At 42.9% G+C, this 9,628-nt stretch overlaps 1 long non-coding RNA gene across 1 annotated transcript; it reads left to right on the top strand.

The window, feature by feature from the left end:
- The first annotated feature begins 2,733 nt into the window (after positions 1-2,733).
- LOC125512777 lies at positions 2,734-4,121 on the top strand. Its single transcript, XR_007285544.1, has 2 exons — positions 2,734-3,074; positions 3,799-4,121. It is a non-coding gene; the product is annotated as an uncharacterized LOC125512777 (long non-coding RNA).
- Positions 4,122-9,628: the final 5,507 nt, after the last annotated feature.

Raw genomic sequence — 9,628 nt, 5'->3', positions numbered from 1 at the left:
TTGCCTCAACCCAGTTTGTGAACTTGTCAACCGCCACCAAAAGATGGGTATTTTTATCTTTGGATCTTTTAAAAGGTCCAACCATATCCAGCCCCCAGACTACAAACGGCCAAGTAATTGGAATCATCCTCAATTCTTGAGTCGACACATGAGCTCGTCTTGAAAATTTGTGACAACCATCACATTTACTGTCCAAATCCTCTGCATCAGCATGAGCTGCAGCCAATAAAACCCATGACGAAAAGCCTTGGCTATGAGAGACTTAGAGCCGGCATGAGGACCACAATATCCTTCATGAATCTCTGGTAAAATCTCACAGCCTTCCTATGGAGAAACACAACGTTGAAACACCCCCGTGACACTACAATAGTGCAACTCTCCATTGACAATAGTCATTGACTTAGACCTCTGGGTTATCTGCCTGGCCAAAGTTTCATCGTTAGGTAACTCGCCCCGGGTCATATAACCCAAATATGGAACTGTCCTATCAGGAATAGTATGAAGAGCCGCCACCAACTGCGCCTTCTGGTCAGGAACAGCAAGATCTTCCTCCGAAGGTAATTTGACTGAAGGGTTATGCAGAATATCATGAAAACCATTAGGTGGTACCGGCTTACGCTGAGACCCTAGCCGTCTTAAGGCATCAGCCGCCTCATTTTTCCAACGATCAACATGTTCCACTTGATAACCTTTGAAATGACCAGCAATAGTATCAACCTCTCGGCGGTAAGCCGCCATGAGTGGATCTTTAGAATCCCATGTGCCTGAAACTTGCCGAGCCACCAAATCTGAGTCGCCAAAACACCTCACCCGGCTTAGATTCATCTCTTTAGCCATCCGAAGACCATGGAGCAAGGCCTCATACTCAGCTGCATTGTTAGTACAAGGGAACATCAACCTTAAAACATAACAAAATTTATCACCTCGTGGGGAAGTCAAAATAACTCCAGCCCCCGAGCCTTCCAACTACCTGCATCCATCAAAGTGAATAGTCCAATATGTGCTATCCGGCTTCTCCTCAGGCATCTGCAGCTCGGTCCAGTCACTGATAAAATTCACAAGTGCTTGAGACTTGATAGTTGTCCGAGGCATATACTTCAAACCATGGGGCCCAAGCTCAATGGCCCACTTGGCTACCCGACATGTGGCTTCTCTGTTTTGAATAATATCCCCCAAGGGAGCAGAACTGACCATAGTGATGGGATGACCAAACAAATACTGCTTCAGCTCACAACTAGCCATGAACACTCCATACACCAATTTCTGCCAATGTGGATACCTCTGCTTGGATTCAATGAGGACCTCACTAATATAATAAACCGGCCGCTGAACCAGATATTCCTTGCATGTCTCTTTCCTTTCCACCACAATTGCTACACTCACGGCTCCGCTATTAGAAGCCACATATAGCAATAAGGGCTCCTTGGCAATAGGAGCTGCAAGGATCGGCGGCTCAGCTAACTATTTTTTCAATGCTTCAAACACTTGATCAACAACATGACTCCAGACAAAGTGATCTGTTTTCTTCATCATCTGGTAGAGAGGGATAGCCTTCTCGCCCAACCGGCTTATGGATCGGCTTAAGGCCGCAATGCGACCTGCCAGGCGCTGGACATCATTTGTACACGGCGGCTTAGCCAGAGAAGTGATAGCCTTGATTTTCTACGGGTTAGCTTCAATGCCCCTTTCAGAAACCAAAAAACCCAAAAGCTTGCCTGCTGGCACATCGAAAATACACTTTCCCGGGTTAAGCATCATCTTGTACACCCGGAGATTGTCAAAGGTTTCTTTCAAATCATCTATCAAAGTCTCTTTCTTTCTGGATTTCACAACAATATCATCCACATAAGCATGAACATTGCGCCTAATCTGGTCATGGAGGCAATTCCGAACACATGGTTGATAAGTTGCGTGGGCACTCTTAAGCCCAAAAGGTATAGACACATAGCAGAAGGCTCCAAAGGGAGTGATGAAAGCTATCTTCTCCTGGTCCTTAACTGCCATCTTGATCAGATGATAACCAGAGTAAGCATCCAAAAAGCTTGTAACGATCCGAACCTGACAAGATTCGATGTCTTTGTGCTCAGTGTGCTAGTCCCTGGATCGACTCGCTAGCACACATAGTACATATGAATATCAAATAACAAGTGCATCATTTACTATAATGTATGATCCAAAAATTATAAAGTATTACAAACTGAATAGCACATGGCTAACTTATTCAACAATAACAGCGGAAATGTAGCATAAGCAAACGATGAGTCCCACCAATGCCCACTGGAGAAAATGCTGAGTGAAGACTCGCGTCCCAACTGTATCTCACTGATTATCTGAAATCCTGCAACATGATAAGTTGCAGCCACAAAGGGCCAATAAATTGAATGTATTGGCAAATCACACAATATGATATAGCAAACCTACATCCACAAAGCGATGTATGACGAACAAAACACACAAGTTAGTTTGGAGAAGAATGTCTTCACCTACCTCCACTACCTGAACTCACAACCGTATCTAATTTACTAGCCCAAGATAACCCAAAGATTCTAAATAAGGCTGCGTTCAGTCCACGGGATTTTCACAGGATTTCTGCATGCTAGTTTCCACGGGAATAAATTCCAGGAAGCCCGTTGGCTTCGCAGGAAGTAGTTTGTCTGTTCCACAGAAAAGCGTCACTAACCTGTACTTCCTTCGTAAACTAATATAAGAGTGTTTAGATTACTAAAATAGTGATCTAAACGCTCTTATATTAGTTTACAGAGGGAGTACTTTTCACAGGAAAAATAACATCTACTCGTACCAAAGGGAACGCCCGGTGAAAATCCTCCTCTCGCTCCATCACTCTCCAGCCCCATACCGCGCCCTTCTCCCGTGAGCTTCGCGCGAAATCGACATGGATGACCACCGGTGCAGCATGCCCACCCGGCGGATCCGAGCACCTACTCCTCCTCCTCCTCCTCCTCCACCTCATCCGCCCCCTCCCTGTGTCCTTCGAGCTCCACCCCCCGTTCTATCGACACAAGGGTTGGAAGATCTGAAATTTGGGTGAAGTGAGGAGATCTTGCAAGAAATAGGTAATTCGCTTCATACATCTTGCTCTCTCATTTAGAAATCTCAATCTGGTGTTCAATTTTTTTATTAGGACATATCTGTTTCTCTTTGTATAGTGTGGTAATCTGATTAGTTTGATTCGAGTGCTCCAGTGTGCTGGGGCGTTGGTGGTATCATCCCGGGTCCTGGCCTCCCCTTCAGAATGAATTTGTTGCAAAAGAAAACACAAATCCCAAAGCTAAACTCACTTCTAATCACCGGCCCCTCTAATCACTCGGCCTCTCTAATCTCTCCAGCCGTTTTGGGGGCGTGCCCTTGTTTGCCCCCCACTTAAATTCAGCTCACACACTCCGCCACTGCCTGTGTGTTTCCAAGTAGTAGCATATAGTTCTGATTAGTTAAATGGTAGTGTGCATACATCATCTTCAGATAATATATTTTTACCACAAATTAGGCAAGCATACATGCACTGATGTATATGATGTATACATCATCTTTAGATAATATTTTTTTACCACAAATTAGGCAAGCATACATGCACTGATGTATACATATATCACTGCATCAGCAGTTAACATTGTGCAGGTATAGCATGGCATTCCTAGCTATCTTAAAAATTCTTTGAGATTATTTAGCAAACTATATTATGGATCCAGAGCATTAGGAAGACTGAACTTGTATGCGCATATAAGCAGTTAACATGTTATTCACTAACTATTACTAAAATTGCCCTTTTCCTGTCATTAGGCACCAACAAAAAATGTGCTAGAGCTAGATGGAATCACAAAATGAAGTCATATCTTATTTGGCTCTTGAAAGAACATGATGGCACAAGACCTCATGGCCGGTAAGTGTTTCATGCATGTATGTGGATCCTGTGAGGATGGATGTATGCATTGGCATTTTTGTGGATGAGATGCTACCTTCTAATGTAGGATGTATGAGAAAAACGAATTCATCTTCATTTTCTGATCGCCTACGGTAGTTTGGATTCATCGCTTGAATGAGAAATGTGATGTTGAAATGAACTCAGCAGTGAAGAATGGCTGTGGGAATGGTTGGCTGTGCGATGTGTGTTCTTAAGCTTGTGTATCTGTACGTATATACTCCCTCTGCATACTAATATAAGAGCGTTTAGATCACTACTTTAGTGATCTAAACACTCTTATACTTCCTCCGTCCGGAAATACTTGTCATCAAAATGGATAAAAGAGATGTATCTAGACATATTTTAGTTCTAGATACATCCATTTTTATTTATTTTGATGAAAAGTATTTTCGGACGGAGGGAGTATTAGTTTACGGAGGGAGTATAGAGCAAAGGTAGTGCAATGGCTAGTATGTGTAATGGTCAAAACTCAAGGCAACTGCTAGAAAGCTTCCTGTGATGCGAGCACACCTCATTTTTCTATTCCTCTACTTTGGAGACCTGTGATTTGTACTGTACACCCAACCTCTCTTCCTGTACCTTTTCCCATTCCTTTGCTCTGCTTTCCTCCAGTCCGAACACAGCCTAAACATGACAAGAACTTCAGAAGTATTTCTCAAGTGCGCTATGTCAGTGACGCATTCTCTAGGAACAATAGAGCGCTCTACCAAGGACTCATTCATCTGATTTAAGTTCCGAAAACTATCCTACAAAAACAAACACTAAATTCACACAATTCACACAAGTCACCAAAACTATGCTAAAGTAATCACATCAAAAGAGCACATATGATCAATCAAGCATCCAATTGCATAATACAAACAATTCATGAAATATGACAACACAGAAAGCAATGACCAACCAAACATATGACATATCACACAACACAAGCAAAACCTACAGGCAAGGTCATATCCACAAGAGATATGATCTCATCATACTACATCAAATCTTTTATTGAACACAACTTAGGAATGGTGGTCTGTCAACTAAAACTCTATAAATGACACTAATATAATTCCAGGGGTCGTCTATACTTGAAAAGAAAAGATATGAGTATAAGAGTATGAACTAACAAGTAGACAACAAGTTGTAAATTAAGTTTTTCACTCTTATGGCTTTTCTAATCCATTTTCTAGGGTCAAGACCTACAATCAACACATTGCTCTGATACCATCTGCAATGACCCGAACCTGATAAGATTTGTTGTGTCTGTGCTCACTGTGCTAGTCCCTGGATCGACTCGCTAGCACACATAGTACATATGAATATCAAATAACAAGTGCATCGTTTACTATAATGTATGATCCAGAAACTATAAAGTATTACAAACTGAATAGCACATGGCTAACTTATTCAATAATAACAGCGGAAATGTAGCATAAGCAAACGATGAGTCCCATCAATGCCCACTGGAGAAAATGCCGAGTGAAGACTCGCGACCCTACTATATCTCACTGATCATCTGAAATCCTACAACATGATAAGTTGCAGCCACAAAGGGTCAATACATTGAATGTATTGGCAAATCACACAATATGATTTAGCAAACCTACATCCACAAAGCAATGTATGACAAACGAAACACACAAGTTAGTTTGGAGAAGAATGTCTTCACCTACCTCCACTACCTGAACTCACAACCGTCTCTAATTTACTTGCCCAAGATAACCCAAAGATTCTAAATAAACATGACAAGAACTTCAGAAGTATTTCTCAAGTGCGCTAGTCAGTGGCGCATTCTCTAGGAACAATAGAGCGCTCTGCCAAGGACGCATTCACCTGATTTAAGTTTAGAAAACTATACTTCACCTCAAGTGCGCTCTATCAATGGTGCATTCTCTAGGGACAATAGAGCGCTCTGCTAGTGACGCATTCACCTAGTTAATTATCCCGAGCCTACGTCTATAAACATGCGCCACTTTCATGGATCACTCGACACATGCCCGCGTCTACCATAGCAAGTTGATCACCCTATCACATACCACAATCAACAGCAAAACATGGTAACACAGAATACACATATCAAGCCAAACATATAGCATAGCATAAAACCACACACACATAGCAGAATATAGGATAAGCAAAATTAAATGTGCAAAGTTGCCTTGAAAGGTGTTGAAGTACTCCAATGCTTAGTTCTGATCCGCCAGAAAAATTGTACCATGGCAGCGTTCTTGGAAGCACTGCCGCGACTGCTGTGGATGTGCCACATGGCACTAGGTGATTGGTGGGAAACCGTTCGCTGCGTGGCTTAAACGACAGACGGACACAACTTAAAGGATAATAGTCCAGAAATAATAAAAGCTGGTTGATCTAATCTCGACCATTTAAAACAGATCAGACGGTGCTGGGTGACTCACCGGAGAACAGAGAGTCGGGAGGCTGCCGGACTTGGAGAAGAGGACCTCGGCGGCTCGGACCTCGACAACGATGACAACTGCAGGGAATCTCTAGCGACGGAGGACCGACCAGAGGAAGAGGAGTACGACGGCGGTGAGTTTGGCGACGTCCACGAGGACTGGAAGACCCTCGGGTGGCGATGGCGAGTGGTTGGACTACTGTGGCGGCAGTGGATTGTAGGGTGAGCTCCGATTGCTCGACTCTGGGGTGTCTCTATGCGAACTAGCATATGAGGAAGATAGGGGAGGGTAAGGAGATCAAGACAGAGGAGTAAGGAGATGCTGCGGACCCTCGGTGCTGAAGAAATCGGCGGCGGCGGAGCTTCAGCTTCAATGGACTCCAGCGAGATCGAGCCGCCATTCTAGCGCACATGAGAACTCTGATTTTGCAAAAATCGGTAGAGGAGGACTCGAGAATACCCTATAGGTGGATTCTGGGGTCTAGGGGGGCAGGGATAGTGTAGCATCCCAAATTTCCAATTTGGAATGTTATACATAGGTCATCATATGTATATCATATTTTATTTGCATTTTGGCTTTGTGATCCCAAAATCCTAAGCAACTCAAGGACCCACGGAGAGAGTTGGGGATTTTATTATTTTCATATTTGAATTTTCTCAAATATTGAAAAGTGAGTCACTTTGGTTTTAATTATTTTCTCTCCAAATAATATTTCCAATATTAAAAATATATGAGAGGAGATAATATGACTTCTCCAAAATAAATGAAATATTTGAGGTAAATTATTAAAATCAAATAAATTATTTTATTTGGATTTTATTGCTATTTTATTTGAATTAGAAAAATATGCATATTTCAAAATAGCATTTTTAGGCCAATAAAATGTTCACTAAGTTCTAAATATTTTATTTAGACGATGAAAATATGTTTTGGCATTTTTAGATTTTTATTTTTATTTATTTAGGATTTTTTCCTCTCGGCGGAATTGTTTAAAAAAAGTCGCGCGCCCGACCGGGCCAACGGCCCAGCCGAGCCAGGCCGCCGCCGCAGCCCACCCCCGCGCCCCGACCGACTCCGGGCGGGAGTCCGGCCAGCGCACGCCGCCGCAGCCGAGTCCGGGGAGGACTCCTCCTCCCAGCGACCCCCTACCCAAGCCGCACGCCCCCGGCCTTTAAATAGGGTCGAGGCCCGCCGCCTCCTCCCATCGAGCCGCACCGCCACCGCCTTTAGCCACCGCCGCTAGAAGCCGCCGCCGCCGCCCGCTGCCCCGTGCCGCCGTCGCCCCGCAGCCATCGACCGCCGTCTCCGCCGCCGCGGATCTCGCCGCAGCCGCCGCCGTTGACCCCATTTTGACCGGTCAGGTTTCCTCGGTTAACTCTCTTTTTTAGTTTTCCAGTTAATTTTCTTAGATCACTTTTCATCGGTTTATTTTATTTTGTGAACGTTTGTCCGTTCGTTCGTTTTAATGAACAATGTTCGCCGGTTAGGTTCAGACAGTGAATGTTCGTTCGTTCGTATTTTCTTTTTATTTTATTTTCTGCCAGGGACCTACCTGCGATTATTTTTATCACAGATTAGCCCCTAATATTCAAACCCTCGCCATTTCTTAACCGTTTGTCCAAATCCAGTGAAACCAACACCAAAATCTTCATCTCGAACCCCTCTTTCTATTTAATCAACTTGAACAAGGTTTTGACAATTTAAAATTTGGTTTCAAGCAGATTTGAATTCGAAATTCTTTTCACCGTAGTTTCAGTTCCGTACCTCCGATTTGATCGATTCTTTTTGCAAATCGAACCTCTTCAGTTGAACTTTCAGATTGGATCTTCTTATTTGAAGTTTTACCCTTGCATATTTGCTTGAGTGCTTATGTATGCTATTTTTTGTTTTCTCTAGAATTCTCGGAGTGCACAACATGCTACTACGAGTCACTAGGTTTTGCGTATCGTCAGCAAGGCAAGAAACACTTTGACCATATCCCTTTATTTCCCAGTTTTTTATGCATTAGTTACAACCCTCAAACATTGCGTGAGTAGGATCTCTTAACATGTGGGTTCGGGAAGTAGATGATGAGGTAGAACCTATTGCCCTTTTATTATCAAACTTTGGGAGTTACTTCTACGTTATGGTTAATTTGCCTTGCTATGCTCGTAGACGTGGATTTGGTTTGAGTGTATCCATGACATATGTGAGATTGTTAATTAATGGTTAACTTAAGGTGGCTACTTAAACACACATTCTGGGTGGATTGGTTGCGGGCACCTGGGGATATACCAGTGCCGTCCTTTGGTTCGCCACCCAGGCTCAAAGGGATCATAAGATTATTCATGCTAGAAACTTCCGTGTGCAGCCACAAGCTATTATGGGCTCTAGCATAGTTGAGTATGTTGCATGACCTCTTTCAGTGGTGGGCTAACTGATGTAGGGAAAGTAGGTGTAACTGTCCACCTAGAGTAAAGAGTTAATACTTTTGAAAGACTGTGTCTCGGTCATCCGTTTCTCAAACACCATGTAGTGCAAGAAATCTAACGGAGGAGATTGAGTCTTGTGGGGAAAAGTGTGCAAACCTCTAAAGAGTGTACAAACTAATCATGGTTAGCCGTGTCCCGAGTTATGGACATCTTGAGTATCTGGTTCTTGAATTATCATGTTGATCTCATCACTCTAAATAAATTTGGTGGGTTGTTAATTACTTTTTAATTGGGATTGAGATGGGGACTTACCATTCTCAATGTTTTTCCAACTACCATGATAGCTAAATAAAATATATTTCTTTGTTGTAGGGAAAATTTGGCTTTTCGCAAAAACATTATAACCATAGAGTCTCCACAAGCCATATATGCATGTAGTGATAGCATTTACATGTTCATTGCTCGACTGTGTTATATTGCGAGCATATTCCATACACTGACCTGTTTTGGGCTGCAAAATATCATGTTGCAGACTTTTCAGACGAAGAGTAAGGTGCGCTAGGTCGTTGTCGTGCACTCAGCTACGCTGTTGGAGTTGATGGACTTACTTTATCTTCCAAGCCTTCCGCTGTTATCGTATTTAGATGGCCTTAAGCCGTATTATTGTAACAAGTACTCTTTTATGAGTTATTCGGTGTAATAAGTGTGTGATTGCACTCTGTTATAAATCCTTCAAGTACTGTGTGTGTCAGCATTACCGATCCAGGGATGACACTTATGCACAAACATTCGACCGATTAAGGTTGGATCGCTACAAGATGGTATCAGAGCACACGTAGAATGTAGGACACAAACACTAAGATGAGACATATGTC

This window comes from Triticum urartu, chromosome 6 (assembly GCF_003073215.2).
Source record: "Triticum urartu cultivar G1812 chromosome 6, Tu2.1, whole genome shotgun sequence".
NCBI classification, from domain to species: domain Eukaryota; kingdom Viridiplantae; phylum Streptophyta; class Magnoliopsida; order Poales; family Poaceae; genus Triticum; species Triticum urartu.
This window is presented reverse-complemented; position numbering and strand designations above follow the sequence as displayed.